Source organism: Enhydra lutris, unplaced genomic scaffold (assembly GCF_002288905.1).
Source record: "Enhydra lutris kenyoni isolate GAN:26980312 unplaced genomic scaffold, ASM228890v2 scaffoldscaffold56, whole genome shotgun sequence".
Classification (NCBI taxonomy): domain Eukaryota; kingdom Metazoa; phylum Chordata; class Mammalia; order Carnivora; family Mustelidae; genus Enhydra; species Enhydra lutris.
Window position 1 is genome coordinate 939,494 of NW_019154140.1, and position 18,368 is coordinate 957,861.

Sequence of the window (18,368 nt, forward strand, 5' to 3'; positions counted from 1 at the left end):
TGTGGTATGTAGTGACATTGGTCATGTAGCTAGATAACTGTGGTAATTGTGACGATAAAAAATAAATTATTGATTATCCTTAAGAAAAGTTATCAAGGAGTGTTTTATTTTCATTGTCCACTATGGCTACCAGATTTCAAATTAGTTATATATGTATACTCCTTAGAAGACTCCTAATTGTGGATTATAAAATGTGTACATTTTCTATCACTTTTTTCCAATAAAACTATCTTGAAATACTTACCGTAAGTCATCGCATCACATATTCTTACCAGGATTCAACTAGATAATATGTGTAGAGCATCCAACAGATGTTAACTAAACACCCCCTGGCCTGCCACCCATGAAAGGTAAAGCCAGGAAAAATCTACGGAAGCACATGGAGAGGGGATCAGTGAAGTGTCTGAAATGTTTATAATGGCCTAAGTGTATTAGTTGGCCTGAGGTGTCATAACAAAATATCCTAGACTGGGTAGCCTAAACAACTGGAATTTATTTCTTACGGCTCTGGAGGCTGGGAAGTCCAAGATCAAGGTGCTGGCAGATTCAGCAACTTGGTGAGGGCTCTGTTCCTGTCTTGCAGATAACCACCCTCTCCCTCTGTCTTCAGGTGGCAGAGACATAGAAAGGAAGTTGTCCACTGTCTCTTCTTATAAGGGCACTGAACCCCTCAAAAGAGCTCCACCCTCATGACTCCATCTAAACCTAATTATTTCCCAAAGGCCCCATCTCCAAATACTATCACACTGGAGGATAGAACTTATTCAAAATATGAGATTTAGGGGGACACAATTCACTCTATAGTACTACATGCATTCTTTTAGTTGATCATTTGGGAATAAATTTGGGGGAATCATCTTTTTGAGAATTTCCAGCATAGTCAACTATAAATGCCTTAAATGTCAGTTTATAAAAAAGCGAGCTTGCTAGATTACCAGGTTCTTTAAATCTAGCTTCGTCATAAAAACCACATATATGTCGATCATGGTGCCTCCAGAGTAAAGGCCAAATCAGCCATGTATATGCAAACATGAGTTTGATCACATTTTCATTCAACCCAAGAGATGGTTGGAGACACAACATCCGAATATTTCTGAAGCTCCTTTCTTATTTAAAAACCAACAGTGGCTTCTTATTCCCTTTTGAATCAGACTCTGATGCCTTGGCCTTATGTTCCAGGCCCTTCATTCCCTTACCCACTTTGCCTCCTGTCCTTCTTTTCAGGTCTTCTCTGAGTTTATTCCTGGCTTCCTGTTTCCACTCTAGTTATCTTATACTATTCTTCTGTCTGGGGTTCCTGTGCCAAATTCTACACTTCCCTCAGAGTGTAATCACACAGACATTTTCTCTTTGGAGCCTCTTTTGATGACACCAGTTTTTCTCAGCATTTTGGCATGCACTATGATGCACCTGCGGTATTGTTTTACCTTCGTTTTTTTAATCCTGTTATTTGAATCACATAAGTAGAATGTAATGTCTCCCTGCATGGATTTTAAGTTCATGGAGTTTGGCCCTTGTGTCTCCACTCTGTCTTTGTAAACCTCTGTAGAATGCCATTTGAATAATAATGAATGCTGGTTGAATTAAATTATTGTATTCATTTATCTCTCTCTCCACATATTGGTCCTTTTGTTACTATTTTCCTTACTCTTCTAGCTTTCCAAGTTCTTATCTCCTTAGGGTTGTTACAGAGATGGAAAAAAAAATGGAACTTAATTACATACAATAAAAACCTGGACTCAGAAATTTTAAGATAAGTAATGTTAATAGCAATCTAAGGCAACTGAAAATTTCATCACTTCCAACTTTTGCCATTGTTAATACAATCACTAAGACTACTCTGAATGCACCTGGAGTTTTTAAAATAAGAATGTCTATATTAAAAGCTCAGTTCTTTCCTGACCTAATGCCTGTGGTTATTGTTTATCCTCTTGACATAGCTGGGTTTAAATATTCACTGTATTCAAATTACTCCTATTGATAAATATGATTTGGAACCAACATGTAGATTTTTCCAGAAGAAACATGGACACATCTCACAGAATGCAGTGTTTCCAAAGTTACCATTTTAATTTTATTTTTATTAAGGCCCAGTGTTCTTGCCAATTTTTAAAAAATGTGATGTTGGTATTTTTCATGTCTGTGTTTATACATTCTACAAATTGAGAAATGTCTTTTTCAAAAATCAGTGAATATCTGGAACTGTTACGTTTTTATCTTTCTACGTAACCTCTCTTTGTGCTAAACATGTTTTTCTAGTAAATGAATAATAAATCTGTTGCTCAGCAAAAAGAAGTAATTGCTTATATGTGGGATATTTTATTTCAGTTCAGAAGAAATATGTGAGTGTAAAGAAGAAAAATATTTTCCTTGGACAAACCTTTGAAATTCCATATTTTATTGTTTTTTATACTCAAGATGTGACAGAAATTGGTGTTAGGATCCACTTGTGACTGATCTAGGGGGTGGAAAATAATGCATATTCAATGGGTATCTCTTCACGACATACCATGAAGAAGGCTATTGTGGCTATCTTCTTTTGTGCAGATTGTCCTTCTCTGAAGACGTAACATAGGCTGAGGGAGGACTCCTATAACGTAGCCTTTCCGCAGCTGTCTACTGACTTAATCCATGTCTTATTGGTGTGTCTAAATCTTCCACCCAAACACGTTCCTTTTATCCCTCCAATGAGCTTCTGCTCTCTGCTTCAAATTCTTTGCTTTGTGCTGGACACCATTGTTCACCTTCTCTTTCATGCTTATCACCTAAATCTGCTCAAATTTCTCTTACATCTGGTCAGTCACAAAGCAGTGTGTTATTTTTTTCTTCAAAATGTGTCAAGCTATCTTCGGAACCCTAGAACACCTTTGGCTGGACTGTCACTGCTTTGTGCCTAATTACTTCAGCATGTCTCTACCTGGTCTCCCTGTGTGTCCTTTCCTATCTATCCTATCTATCCATACAGTGGCAACGCTTGACCTCCTAAATGTCACTTCACTCACTTGCTTAGATACCTTCGAGACTCTTTTCCTGAGCATGGGATACAGTCTGAGTGCCTGAGACTATCATCTAAGGACTTCCATAATTTAACTTCAACCTGTTTTTCCACCTGATCTCATACTTCTCTCCAGGGAGGGACTTCCAACTCAGACCTCAGGAAACGTGTGCCTGGGGTAGATGAATAATTTGATGCTCCTTCAAACTAATATTCTTTAAAGTCTAATTAAATTTATTTTCTATGAATTAATAATTATTAATTAATATCCATTATTTTTCTATTACTAATCATTAATATAACTGGTGCAATATAACTAATATGATAGCATCATAATTATTACTAAATAATTTTTATTAATTTTTATTTAATAAAGGACACTGCAACAGGTTCTCTGACTAATTCATTTCTAAAAAAAGAAAAACAGTTTAAAAAAAAAGTTTCCCCCGGCAAATTATTTCTCACTTATTGGAAGTTTTGTTCTTTTTTCAGTTTTCTATCACTCTTTTCAGAATGTATGTGTTTGGAAGTACATTAAAGGACTTGGACTTTAGACAGAACAAACCATTTCCCCCTATAAATATGCTTGATATAGTTTCAGAATTTCAGTGAGTACTGACTACAGGAAGGCACTGACAAAAAATAATTGACCAAGGGGTGCCTGGGTGGCTCAGTTGGTTAGGCAACTGCCTTCCACTCACGTCATGATCCCGGAGTCTCTGGATCAAGTCCCACATCGGGCTCTCTGCTCAGCAGGGAGTCTGCTTTTCCCTCTGACCTTCTCCCCTCTCATGCTCTCTCTTACTTGCTCACTCTCTCAAATAAATAAATAAAATCTTTTAAAAAAAATTGACCAAGATAGTCACCTAGTGAGGAGAACTTTGATATTTTTCTGTTCTTCTCTTTTTTGCTGTTTCCACTCAAGTGGCTGCCCTTCCCAACCAAGGCAGAGCCAGTTCACATGGCCGCCCCACTATGCTTTTGCTTTAGTCAGACACACCTCCCTACAGGTTTTCAAACACACCATTCTCATTTCCAACATCACTCTTTACTTACTGTGTTTTGCGAGTCAGACAAAACCTTCTCTATTACCCCTGTCCATCCTTCCATCGATGTTTATTTCCTATCTTCCCATCTCTCCAGGAGACCTGCTCTAACTCTTGCTAGCAGCACTCTTATTTCTAAACACTCATAGATGATATTGTCTTAACACACGCTTGGCTTTCTACCCCACAGAGTCTACTACTTTTTTCCTATAATGTGTCTGTCATGAGTACAGTGTGTTGCACTATTAGTCACCTTTGGCACATATGTCCTTCTGGCATTTCTTCTGTTTTACCCAACAGCAGCTGCTCAGGATTTTGGGTGCCATGCATTTTTTTAACACATCCTAGTCAATGGTGTTGTATTGCAGAAAAGAGTTGCTTCTGGGTTCATGGACCATCTCTAAGCTAGAGTCCTGCTCATTGTTCAATATCCCACTACATATTTTTAACTTCTTACTATCTACTACTTACTTTCTGCCTCCCCACTCAGCCACTTACCAAGTTTGTATTCGCAGGCAAGTTACTGAAGTTTGCCACTGCTTAGTATAGTGGAGATCATTATAGCCTCTTTCATACATTGAGAATTAAATGGATTAATACATATGAAGAAGCTAGATAAGTACTGGCACAGAGTGTGCACTCAAGAGATATTAACTATTATTTTTACTTAGAGGTGATGTGTATCACATGTGGCTGATAACACCACAAATTCCTCAGCTACTAAGCCCTAGATCCCGGAAGCAAACTCGTGATAGTCTGCCCCCAAAGTTTCTCTTCCTTCCACTGCTTTCAGCCTCCCAATAAATTAGGGATGGACTTTAGAATTAATAGCAACTTGTTCACGAAGCTCCATAAGTTCTGCTTCAAACAGGAGTCCAGACAGTTGACACCATTTTCTTTGTGTCATCAAATGTCATCAAAGCGACTTTCTTTGCTCGGTTCTTCTTTTCCAGTCAGGCCCTATTTTAAGTGCATGTTGTCTGTGGTGGGGAATTATGATGGTAGATTTTGGTTTTGTTTCAGCTAAGTAGCACATAACTACATTCTGCTTCAAATCTTTTATCACCCCTTTCTACAGGGCTGCTTGCCACATTCACAATCAGAAATGTGCCATTATTGCAAAGAACCTCTTGGATATCCATTTACAGGACTGTCACTAACATTTACAGCCTGGTATTTTAATAGGAAGCATGGTCTGTGCTCCCTATTCAGACCTAAAATGTATTTGAACAAGAAATCTAATAAACCAAGACATTTATTTAACTTCACCTCTGTGGTGGCGATAAGAATAGATTCAATGGGATGCAATTGCCCAGCATATCTTGGAATATTTGTCAGGAATACTGAGTAGGTAAAGCCTACTCAAGTGTTTCCATACACCAGCCCTACCGTGATGTTCTCATTATGGTAGGGTCAGTGAATAGAACATAGATTGCTATTTGTGTCCATTTCATTTAACCTGACTTTTTTTTTTTTTTTGAAACAGAGGACACTAATCAGAAAATCAATTAGATGGAGGACACAAAAAATAGAAATGGCACAAAACACTTAAGGAAATGTATTTGGGAGCCTACAATGTTTAGTGTGTTAGGTGCTCTATGTGGATCATTAATAAACTTCTTGTCTTGGGGGATGAAGTAGGAGCACCTGAAATCTGAGTGTATTAAGAAGACAGCACAGAATCATGGAACCAGTGAGGAACACAGGAGGGTTAGGAGAGGTGAGAGCTTCTTCCTCTGGGCTCCCACCACCTTTGGGAAGCCCTCTCTGCCCTCATAGTTCTGCATGATGACTCACCCATGGGAGAGTTCTCATCACTTCTATGATCTTGAGCAAGTTATGTCCCTTCTTTGAGCCTGCATGTTCTCATTTGGAAAATGATAATGTTGGAATAAATGATCTCCAAAGCTCATCTTGTTCTAACATTCTACAAATTGGCAATATATAATAAAATATTTTATTCCAAATTTCCTTTTGTTGCACCCATACCACTGTTTGTTATGGAGCTATCTTAGGTAAATTTCTCATCTGCCTCTGAAGCGAATAAGGACATTTTCAAAAGGAAAAATAAGAAAGCAATCCATTGGTGTATAATAATGCCTGTCCTCTCCTTCCATGATTCACCAAAAAAAAAATTTTTTTAAATCCATTTTCATGATGCTTGCCACCCTCTGAAAGACTCCATATGCCTGGTTCACTCTAGAACATCAAGGAGTTGGGATTTAGAAAAGAGACCTAGATCTGCAGAATCTTGTATATTTTTTTTAAGATTTTATTTATTTATTTGACAGAGAGTGAGATCACAAGTAGGCAGAGAGGCAGGCAGAGAGAGAGGAAGGGAAGCAGGCTCCCCGATGAGCAAAGAGCCCGATGTGGGGCTCGATCCCAGGACCCTGAGATCATGACCTGAGCCGAAGGCAGAGGCTTAACCCACTGAGCCACCCAGGCGCCCCAGAATCTTGTATATTTATAGAGAAGATGGGAAGGGGATGGGCTTGTGAGCCATTTGGATAATTATAAGCTTTGCCAGTGAAGATGCAGACCTGCTGACATGAGAAGGCTTGTTGCAGGACTACATGGGGGAAAGCCGCCATGGGTCATCCAGCAGGCCCATTGGCTGGTTTCTTACACAAGCTATGGTTGGAATTTAAGTTATGAAAATGGTGGGAGAGTTGGGCAGGAGCCAGGTCATGAAGAGTTTTACATGCAAAGAAGTTGGGAGGAGTTAAAGTGATCAAATTTGTGATTTAGAAATATCCTTCTATTAGCAATTTAGTCCGTGTGTTGGGTGCAGAAACATTTGAAGGAAGGACAACCAGTTAGGAGGCTGTTTGTTCCACTGACATGGGACAGAAGAGAGAAGAACTTGAATAAGAGGCCAATAAGAGAGGATTTGACAGATGATAGGAACTAGGGATGTAGATTTGGATGCAGATTAGAGAAGCAAATAAAATACAGAACCCCAGTTAAATTTGAATTTCAGAGAATCAGTGAATAATTTTTTAAATGTAAGTATTCATTGGAGACATATTAAAAATTATAGTTCATCAGAAATGTTCATTGAATTAGACATCCTGTAATTTGTCTGGCAATCCTATTATAGCCAGCCTTGGGAAATGACAGGATGCAGAATAGGAGATAAGCAGAGGGAGGAAGAATTTGAGGATATTGTCCAGGTTTCTGGTTATGTTACCAAGTAATGATGATACCACTCAGCAGAACATACTTAGCCTGGGAAAGATGCTCTGGAAGAAAAAGGTAAACAATTCGCTCTGAGGTATGTTGATTTCAAGGTGCCAATAACACAATCCAAAAGGAAATGTCTAATGAGCAATTTAAAAAGCAGATAGGGGGACACCTGGGTAGCTGAGTCAGTTAAATGTCTGTCTTCGGATCAGGTCATGATCTCAGGGTCCTGGGATTGATCAGGCTCTCTACTCAACGAGGAGTCTTCTTCTCCTTCTGCCTCCCCGATTCCCGCTTGTGCACTCCCTCTCTCTGATAAATAAATAAATAAAATCTTTTAAAAAAAAAATAAACAGATGTGAAATTCAGAAGAGGAGACAGGGAATGGAGAAATGGGTGCTGGGGGCATCAATCATATCATCCGCTTTCTTTTTTTCATCTAGACCCTTCTATGGCAACAAAGGTCTGGTTACCAGGAGAGGAGCAATGAACAGAAACCTAGTAAGTGTCAAGGAAGTGAGGGATATACCAAATTTTCATTGCCTTTCTTCCTCCTGTGCCCTGGGGAGTAAGGGGTGGTTTGTAAACGTCTTATCCCTGCTTCATTAAAAGTAGAAGGAAGAGTCTCCCATTCACATGTCCTCCCACCTCCTTTGGAGCCACTTTCAAGCCTGGAGAATGGATTTTAGAAACATTCCCAGTAGTATCTGGGGAAACACCACATAACTAAACACTTAACTATTTCTTCAGTAAACATATGACCATTTAAACTATAAATAACCCCAGCAACTTCAAGTCAGGTTTTGCAATCCAATTATTTATGGGAAAAAACATTTGGTGGTCAAAGATTTATGGATTTTAGATTTTCAGCTGAAGGATTATGATCTTTATTTACATCAATGATAGCATAGCTGAACAGACCCTTTTTACTTAATATAATTCTATATTAATCCATAAAGAGTTTCCTCTTTCTTTTGTTTGCTTTCCTCCTTTTTAAAGGAAATAGTATTACATTGTATTGATATACTATAAAAGTATTCATCTATCGCCCATTTATGTATATTTTGATTGTCTCTAATCTTTAACTATTGCAATCAATGCCTTAATTAGTAACCCTATAAATACATCATTTCCTGCATGAGTGAGTACATCTCAGATAAGTTTCTAGAAGTTGAGTTGCAGGGTCGAAGGGTAGGTACCTTTGTGATTTTGATGGTTACTCTCATAAATACTACCCTCCGCAAAGATGGGCTACTTTCAACTCCTACCAGCAGAATATAAAAGGAACTACTTTCTCTCCTTCCCTGCTGTGACGTTTTGGGCCTGTTTGCCTCCTCATGCATTTCCCTTCCCCTACCCTGCAGATGCCCTTGGATTATATGTCCAAGCTCTCATGTCAGCTGGACTTGGTCAATGTAAGCAATGACAGGAGAAAGGAGTACAGGAGGAAGGGAAGGGAAAGCCATGCATTTTCCCTCTTCTGGGAAAATATCCAGGTTTTGCAGGGTTTCAACATTCAGAGGTTCTAATTTAAAAAATACATTTATAAAAATTATGAGTTCAAGAGGTGCCTGCATGGCTCAGTCAGTGAGTGCCCAATTCTTGGTTTCAGCTCAGGTCATGATCTCATGGTCCATGGGATCGAACCCCCATCAAATTTTCTCCCTCTGCCCCTCCTCCGACTTGTGCACGTGTGCACGCACTCACTTTCTCTCTCTAAAATAAATAAATAAATCTTTTTAAAAATTATGAGTACGGGGAAGCCTGTGTGGCTGAGTCTGTTTAAGCGTCTGCCTTCACCTCAGGTCATGGTCCCAGGGTCCTGGGATGGAGCCCCAGGTTGGAATCTCTGCTCAGCAGAAGCCTGCTTCTCCCTCTCACTGCTGCTCCCCCTGCTCATACTCTCTCTTTCTCTGTCAAATAAAGAAATAAATTCTTTTTAAAAACTTTAAAAATTTTTTAAAATTGTGAGTTCAAAATTAGATCCAAAAGTAAAAATTCATTAGAAGTTAAAAAGAAAATACAAACAACTACAAATTTTGTAAAGTTTACAAGTATCACAAAATTTTTAAATTAAGATATGATTAATTATCTGCCAAACATATATATTTAGTATCTATTTCTTCTGTGTTTTTGCCTACCTACACTTAGATCACCTCTTACATGACAATTATTTTGTGATTATTTGTATAGAGAGAATAGAAAGATAATTCAATTTTTCCTTTATCACAGTTGATCAAAATTTGATTTCTGAGAGTTTAAAACATTTCATCTTCTGAGCCTATATTGGTAATGTCAAATAAATTTTTAGGATTATAGTGAAATTTGGGAAAGCGCCTTTTTCAAGTTTCTTCCACACATGAGCTAAAAATCTTTGAAAATTTTACCCTAGATTTGCTTCTAATTCCGTATATATATATTTTTTCATTGTGTTATGTTAGTCACCATACAGTACATCATTAGTTTTTGATGTAGTGTTTCATGATTCCTTGTTTGCTTATAATACCCAGGGCTCCGCACAATCCATGCCCTCCTTAATACTCATCACCCACTTACCCCATCCCCCACCCCCCTCCCTTCTGTAACTCTCAGTTTGTTTCCTGGAGTCCAGAGTCTCTCATGGTTTGTCTCCCTCTCTGATTTCTTCCGATTTAGTTTTCCCTCCCTTCTCCTGTGGTCCTCCATGCTCTTCCTTATGTTCCACGTATGAGTGAAACCATATGATAATTGTCTTTCTCTGCTTGACTTATCTGACTTAGCATCATCCCCTCCATCCATGTCAATGCAACTGGTGGGTGTTCATCCCTTCTGAAGCAATTTCTGTTCTCCTGCTTTAATTCTAACCAATATTTTTCTTGGTACTAGATATGGTCCCAGTAAACAGGCCCTCGTGTAAGATTCTAGAATAAAGTTACTTTCCTGTTATGCGAACATATTCATATCCTCCTTGAATATGGAAAATGAGACCTTAGTAATGTGGGCATACAATATATCACCTGTAGTTGCTTAGGATTAAGTACCTGTCAAAATCATTATTTGAAAAAAAACAGAGAATTGCTAAGTTGCTTCACTTGTCCACTAAGGGATCGTTGATGATCACAAAGAATGTGAAGTGAGGTAACTACTTTTGACAGCATTAGGGAGTCTCTAAGAGGGAAAACACTTGGAATGGAACCCTACTTTTAATAGAGACTCATCCATGGCCATCAGAAATAACAACTGGCAGTCTTACAGTGTACCTTATTGGTCAAGCTAAGCTTCAGAATGTCTATGGCATCCATATTTCCCTTTCAAGTAGTATTTCTAATTATTTACTAATGACTTCTATTTTAAACTTTTGTACCAAAGTAAAACACCTGTAGAAAACTCTATAAATTATTACAAAATTGACCTACCTGCATAACCATCAGATAGAACATGACCAGCCCTCCAGAATCCACTTCCCTAATATTACCTCTCCCTCCTTTCCATCTGTAAACACTATCTAGGCTTTTTACACTACAGGTTAATTTTGCCTGTTATCGAAGTTTGTATAATGAGGGTAATACATTCTTCGGGTCTGGCTTCTTTTATCCAACATTTGGTTGGTGAGGTTGACCCATAATGCTAGGTGTATTTGTAGTTCATTTTCATCACTGTGCATATTCTGTGAGATTACCACAATTTATATATATATTCTATAGCTGATGAACACCTGGGGTTTTTCCAATTCCTGAATATTACAAATAATATTATGAACATTCTTGTATGCATGATAAAATCATTTCTATTGAGCATATACCTAAAAGTTGAATTACCGGATCTTAGATTATATATGTGTTCAACATTACAGATATGAAAAAAGTAATTATAACAATTTATATTCCCTCTAGCAGTGTATAAGAATTCCCAATGTTCTGCATAATTATCAATACTTGATATTTAAAAAAAATTTTGGCAGAATTTATTTCATTACAGTACTACTTATTCCTGCAAGTTCAGACCATTTTAAGATTATAAGAAATACTTATAAGAAAATACTTATTATAAGATTATAAGAAATACAGTGAGCAATATGAAGTGTATAAATATTCATATCAGTCAGCCAGCTCAATTTTATGCCCAACAATTTTTTTAAATGTCCCTTATTGTTCTTTCCCTGTTTAAAAATTTTTAGCTTCATTGAAATATGCCAATTGGTATACAACATTGTATGAGTTTAAGGCATACGATATGACAATTTGATACATGTATACATTGTCAAATGATTACCACAATAAGGTTAATTAGCACATCCAACACCTCGCAAAATTACTATTTTTTGTGGTAACGACATTCAAATCTACTCTTTTTGCAATGTTCAAGTATGCAATAAAGTACTGTTAATTATAGTCATCATGCTACACATTAGACCCAAGGAACTTATTTATCTTACAGCTGGAGGTTTGTACACTTTGACCAACATCTCCCCATGTTTCCCACCCCTGAGCTCCTGGGAACCACCATTCTATTCCATCTCTAAGAGACTGGCTTTTTAAAATTCCACATATAAGTGGATCATACAGTTATTTGTCTTTCTCTGGCTGGCTTATATCATTTGGCAGAATGCCCTCAAGGTCTATCCATGTTGTCACAAATGGCAGGATTCCCTTCATTTTTTGGCTAAAAAAAAAATCTTCTATTGTATACACCTACCACATTTTCTTTATCTATTCATCCATCAATGGATACTTACATTGTTTCTAGGTCTTGGCTATTGTGAATAATACTACAATGAGCATAAGGGTGAAAATATCTCTTCAAGATAATGATTTGATTTTCTTTGCACATACAGTTGGCCCCTGAACAATGTGAAGGTTAGAGTCATCAGCCTTTTGTCTCCTCAAAACTCACTACTAATAGCCTACTGTTGACCAGAAGTCTTACCGATAACATAAACAATTAACACATACTTTGTGTGTTATATGTATTACACATAGTGTTCTTAGAATAAAGTAGATTAAAAAAAGGAAAATGGTATTAGGAAATCATAAGATAAATACATTTATAGTACTGTACTGTATTTATCAGAAAACTATCCTCATGTAAGTGAACCTGTGCATTTCAAGCCTGTGGGGTTCAAGGGTCAGCTGTATACCCCAAAGCAGGATTGCTGGATTGTGTGGCAGTTTCATCTTTAGTTTGGGGTGGAACCTCCATACTTTTCCCATAGTGGTGCACCAATTCTCATTTCCAGCAATAAGGCACAAGGTTTCCCTTTTCTCTACATTCTCACCAACACCTATCTCTTGTCTTTTTGATGGTAGCCATTCTAACAGGTATGAGGTGGTATCTCATTACGGTTTTGATTTGCATTTCCCTAATGATTAGTGATGTTGAGCACCTTTTCATGTGTTTGTTGGCCATCTGCATGTCTTTTTTGGAAAAATGCCTATTCACATCCTTTGCCTATTTTTAGCTGAAGTATTTGATTATTTGTTATCGAATTATAGTCATTTTTCCCCGTAGGCCACTTTCTGGTACCACAAAAAACCATATCTTAACCATAGCTAATTGGACCAGAGGGTAGGCATCTAACCCAAGGGCATCCAAACTGATGGTCAGCCATATGACTAAGAAGTGATCTGACCTGGCATATAAGCATTGTCCAAACAAGAATAATGATCAACTGGATCAATCAAATTTGCTAAAAACTTGAGTTGGAACTTTAGGCAGATCATCAGTTATTATCTGATGTATGCAGACATGCATAGAGAAAGAGTCTTTATAATGGTGATTCTGCATTCCCAAAATAGGAAAATCTTGTGACTAACTAGTTGCTGTCTCCATAATGCTCGACTGCTGCAGTTCACACTTTTAGTGATGACTGATAATAAAATTTCTTTAGTTTAATGTGAGGGCTAGCTGTATGATTAAGTTTCTTATATCCCTTCATATATTTGTCAATGATGAATCACCATTATTATACCAACCTAGGAAAGGTTCCATTTACTGCAACTAGAAGAATCCATCTAAAACGATGTTCTTCTCAACCTTTTTCTATGCATATGTATGATTTTTTTTTATAAAATCAGATCATATGATACAAACTGTTTATATCCTGATTGTTTGAGTTAATGATATGTTTTAAATATCTATCTATAACAATAAATGTGTATATATAGCATTTTCAAGGTTTAGAGTATCTATTACATGAATAAACCATAATTTATTTAACAGTTGCCTTTTCTTCCCTTTCCCTTATTGTTTGCTACTGGTATAACAAATAACAACTCAATAAACATACTTGTTCATATACCAATGTATACTAATTTGATTATTTCCTTTGGATAAATAACCAGAGTAAGCCAGCTAAAGAATGATGTCACTTATAAGACTTTTGAATTATATACTTAAAATGTCCTCCAGAAAGTTATTAACAATTATATTCTCTACAACAATGCATGAAAGCATACTGTTGTACAAAAAATAAATAATTATTTGCTTAGGATCTCACTATCTCTGAGGAGAATCTCCAGTTGCAGTTACTACCTTTGCCAAGGGAGGCCTATTACTGAGGGAGTAATTTGGAGGTGAGTGGGTCTATTGAACATGAACATGCTAAGGGGCTGGCCAAATTTTCAATAATTTGAAAGATGAAAACTTGCTGGAGGCACCTCTTTCTATACACTTTTGAGCAAAAATAGTATACACTTCCAGAGGAGTAATCAGAGTTTCTTTCATATGTGGGTTTTGCTTTCATATATAGTTTGAAAGTTCTAACATGTTTACTTTCCTTCTAAAATATATTTCTAAGTAGTAGAAGGTAAAATAAGGCATTGTTAATATAAGAATATTTCAATTGCGTGAGTATATATGTATATACTTGCCATGCCACTATATATTTCTGTGTCTGTGTGTGTATATACATACATATACACATAAATATAACTTGCCATATATGTATATTATATATATATATCATATATACCTTTATATACATATACATGCACACAGAGAGAGAAAGAAAAATAAATATTTGTATAAAAGTAATTTATGTGAGAAAAAGAGTGTATATTTGATAGATCTAAGAAGGAATGATGGCAAGTATACTGAATTAATAATCAAAATACTAGACTCAGTGAGCAATATGAAGTGTATAAATATTCATATCAGTCAAGATGCTGTCACAACTTGGACAGGATGGAACTCCCAAATTAAAATATAGAAAGGATGATTCCATATCCCGCCCCTTTGTCTTTGACTCCATGGTTAAATGAATAATGAGGATAAAGAAGTGGACCCTGAAATTCGTACCAAGTTTCAGGTGTAAGAAATTAAAACTAAGGACCAGTTCAACCCCGACAGTTTAATTTACTTCTCTTAAGATCTTTAATACCAAACTTATCAATTCTCTCTGTTAGGCATTAACTTGTTAAATGAGTCTTAATTATACATAAGCAGATGGAGATTTGAATTAAAATTACCTTACACTCGAGTGGCTTTAGTTCATTATAACATATCTTCCTCTTAATCATTTAGGCAGTCTCATCATCTTTCATATAGAAAGTTATTAAAATATTCCAATTTCCATATTTCTTCAGATACAGCCACCATTAAATGGCAAGTAATGCACATTAGTAGGTGACTTATACCATCCAAGAATTAGTGAATTATTCATGTCAGGAACAATTTTTGTGCTTTTCTGTCATCTGTAGTATTTTCTTTTAAATACTTTATATTTACTTGATACGTGGAACCTCACCTCATTTAATTTTAAGCACCAATTTTAATTCCATTCTATTTTCAAAGGGATGTTGAAAAAGGACACCATCAGCTCTATTTCGCACTCTGGTTCATCAGAGTCCAGAAAGTCGGGGTACAGGAGCCAGTTCCTTGAAAACATTCATAAAAGGATCAAGATTAAGTACTTCATTACATCAAAGATGGCTGCCTTCCAAACCAATGTACCCACAAAGAAAACATGATGCTTAAATGAGCTCCCGTGTTGCTAAATACTAAGAAATGTAACTAACTCAGTAGTAATTTTACCCCCAGAAATTAATATTTCTAGACTTAACAACCAAACCCAAGATCTCTTTTTCTTCAAAGTTGCTAAAAACATTGAGGCAAGACCCCACCCAGATATCGTTCGAAGGTCAATGACTCCTGTCTACAATAAGGCTAACTTAGGCCAAGGAGTAGCATTTCAGTATTCCTGAAAATGAGAAATTTACAGCTATTCCCTTAGGAATCCTTTGGAGAAAATTTCAAAGCCAGACACTGCCATGCCTTCCTTCAGAAGTAGAATTCCCCTCAGGCTGTTATTTTACCCAAGTAGTCAATCAGTATCCAATAATGTTCTGTTCCAGAGGTGTCACTGGATTCACAGGCAGGAGTGACAGCGGCAGCAGAATCAAACCAGACAGCTGACAAGAATGGAGGATCCTGAGTCTTGGCTGAGTCATCAAGACAAAAGTTCAGTCAGTCTTGCCAGGCATTGTCATATTTTATTTATAAAATGAAGCAGAATATCATCCTTTATGTTTGACAAAACTCAATATTCAGCAAACTTCTTCTGCACCTCTCAGACTGTGTGAGTGAAGACAAATGAGGAGTCTCAAACCCACACGTATTATGAAAAGTAGAGTAAACCGAGCCTGAGTTGCTCGGTGAGTGGTAGCAGCCTCCAGTAGGATCTCAGTCATACCGTACAAAAGAACAGTGATTCTGAGAGACTCCTTCTTCTAATGAGATGAAACCTTTCTCTAACCAGCAGGCAAGAGTTGGGCTAATTGCAGCATTCCAGCAGTATGACGTCATGGCTTGCTCACTAATGCACGTTTCTAAAGGAATGGAAAGTAAAAAATCACATGTATACCTTGAAAACAAATATTAAGCAGGTGAGATGTAATAAAGGCATTCATCCCATTTTGCTTTGTTTCTTCTTGAACAGAGCCTCCACTTTCCTATAATCACACACACACACACACACACACACACACACACACACGCTCCTTTCTCTGGTCCTCATGGAGACAGAGTTATTTTCCAAACAGGCTGGGAGTTTTTTGTTGTTTCTGTATTTGTTTATTTTCCCTACGCTCATACACTACTGATTCACTTGAAAAACAAGTGTTTAAATGTAATGTGTTCTCAAATTGATCGATAATTTTTAGAGGCTTTGAAAACTGTCCGGCCTAGACTGTTCCCTGCCAAGGGTGGAGGTTTAAACATGGTCACTTCTCCACCGAAAGCCCATATACACTTTGGGAATCCTCCAGCCAGCTCATGCTCTGGACTCCAACTAATTAAGTTTTCTGCTGCTGCCATTGAAAGCTTCAGTCAGGTATAATTAAAACTGAGCCAATGACAGCAGTGGCATTTGTCAGAATCATCCCGTGGTTCAAATACCAGTTCTGACAGAAATGTCAAACTGATAGCACTCCCATCTTCCCAGTGCATGCAAGGGAAAAGCAGGGAGGACTTTTATTATAAATGCTTGGCTGATAACCTTTTTGAATCCCAGAACACCAAATGCTTCACATGAAATTTCATTATCCTGGAAGAGAGAATTCAGCTCAAAGATGCTCCCTGCTCATGGAGTAAAGCTCAGTCTATGATGGTCTTTACTTCTGTTAGGTCCTTTAGGGAATTCTGAAATATACAAACAACCTCACAGCAGATAGTCATGAAGAAAGGAGCATTTTGGTCACAGAAGCACCAATCTCCTAAGTGAAAATTTTCTCAGTTAAAGCTATTACCAATCAAATGTCTAGATACATTGTTTGATTCAATTTTTGTCATTTGTCTCAGTGATAAAAGATAACCCAAACTAGTGAAGGAGCCATCCTGAAGGGGGAGAAGCCACAAACCCCAACACCAACTGTCACGGACTAATTTATGATCTATTACCTAGCATAGTTCTTGGTAGGACTCAGCATATGTTTGGTGAGTTAAAGAGTGGATGAATAAATCAATGAATGAATATCACACACATTGTGAAGAATACATTTCTACATCACCAAATGCAAGTGGTTGTAGGAAGATGACTTTGTGATTATTTATCCATAGAGGTGAGAAAGACAAGAGATAGAAAGAAGTGATTTGTCTTCCTTCTCTTTCTACGTGAGTACATGGTATTGAAGACTGGATAAAGTAATACATATAAACACCTATGTCAGTCTTATGGCCAAGAAAATAATCATTACAATAGCAAATATGAAATGGTTAAGTTGAAATGCTTGAACCATTGCATCCTAAAGAAAGATTTGATATTGTACACAGAGAATGTCATGCCTACACATTTTTTTCCACCTTGTGATACACATTTCTCAGTTCTATCCCAAGAAAAGGTGTTGTGTTCTATGAAAAATATTTTTAAATGACAGCCTTTGCTTGTGGATATAAAACTATTAGAGACGGGAAGGAGAGATAAGAGAAAGTCACAGTTGCACAGAACTGCAATCCAGATAAAAAGTCAAATAGATACCAATATCCTGACACATGGGAGATACTCAATAAGAACTTGGTGGCTAGTAGAAAGGAAAAATAAAAACAAAAAGGAGGAATTTGTTTAGTACAGAGCTCAGTAAGCCCTTAAGGAGTAGAACATGAGATCCTAGGTCATAGATGGAAACAGACAGGTGATAACTGAATAACTCTCTATGGGATAAAAAGAGGAAATGTGGAATGAAGAGAGAGAAGCTCTGAAAAGAAGGGAGGATGAGAGGGAGAGAATAATTAGAGTCCTATTCTAGGAAGTCAAAAACTTTGACAAGTGGCCAGTGAAAAAACTCTTAGTGATCAAGGGGCTGAAGGACTTTTGAGAACAAGGATCTCAACAAGTTTTAAGATATTTCCTTTTCTAGGCTTTTATATCCTTAATCAACTGCAACCAACATCAGTTAAGGTCCATTACACACAATTCAAGGGAAGAAGCCCAGACCCAGAAATGAGCAAACTTCTGGAAACTTATGAAATATTAGGGCAGGAACTGGATTTCTTATAAACATAGTATTGAGTCAACTGTGTGTAAACACAGGCAGGGTGATTTCAGCAAATACCTGGGGTTTGCACTCAGTAGTTTAATTAATTGAGTCATGTTTCAATTCTTATGTATTTCTCATAGTCATTCATTTAATGGCTCCTCACCCAGAATTGTTATAAATCAATGTTTCCTA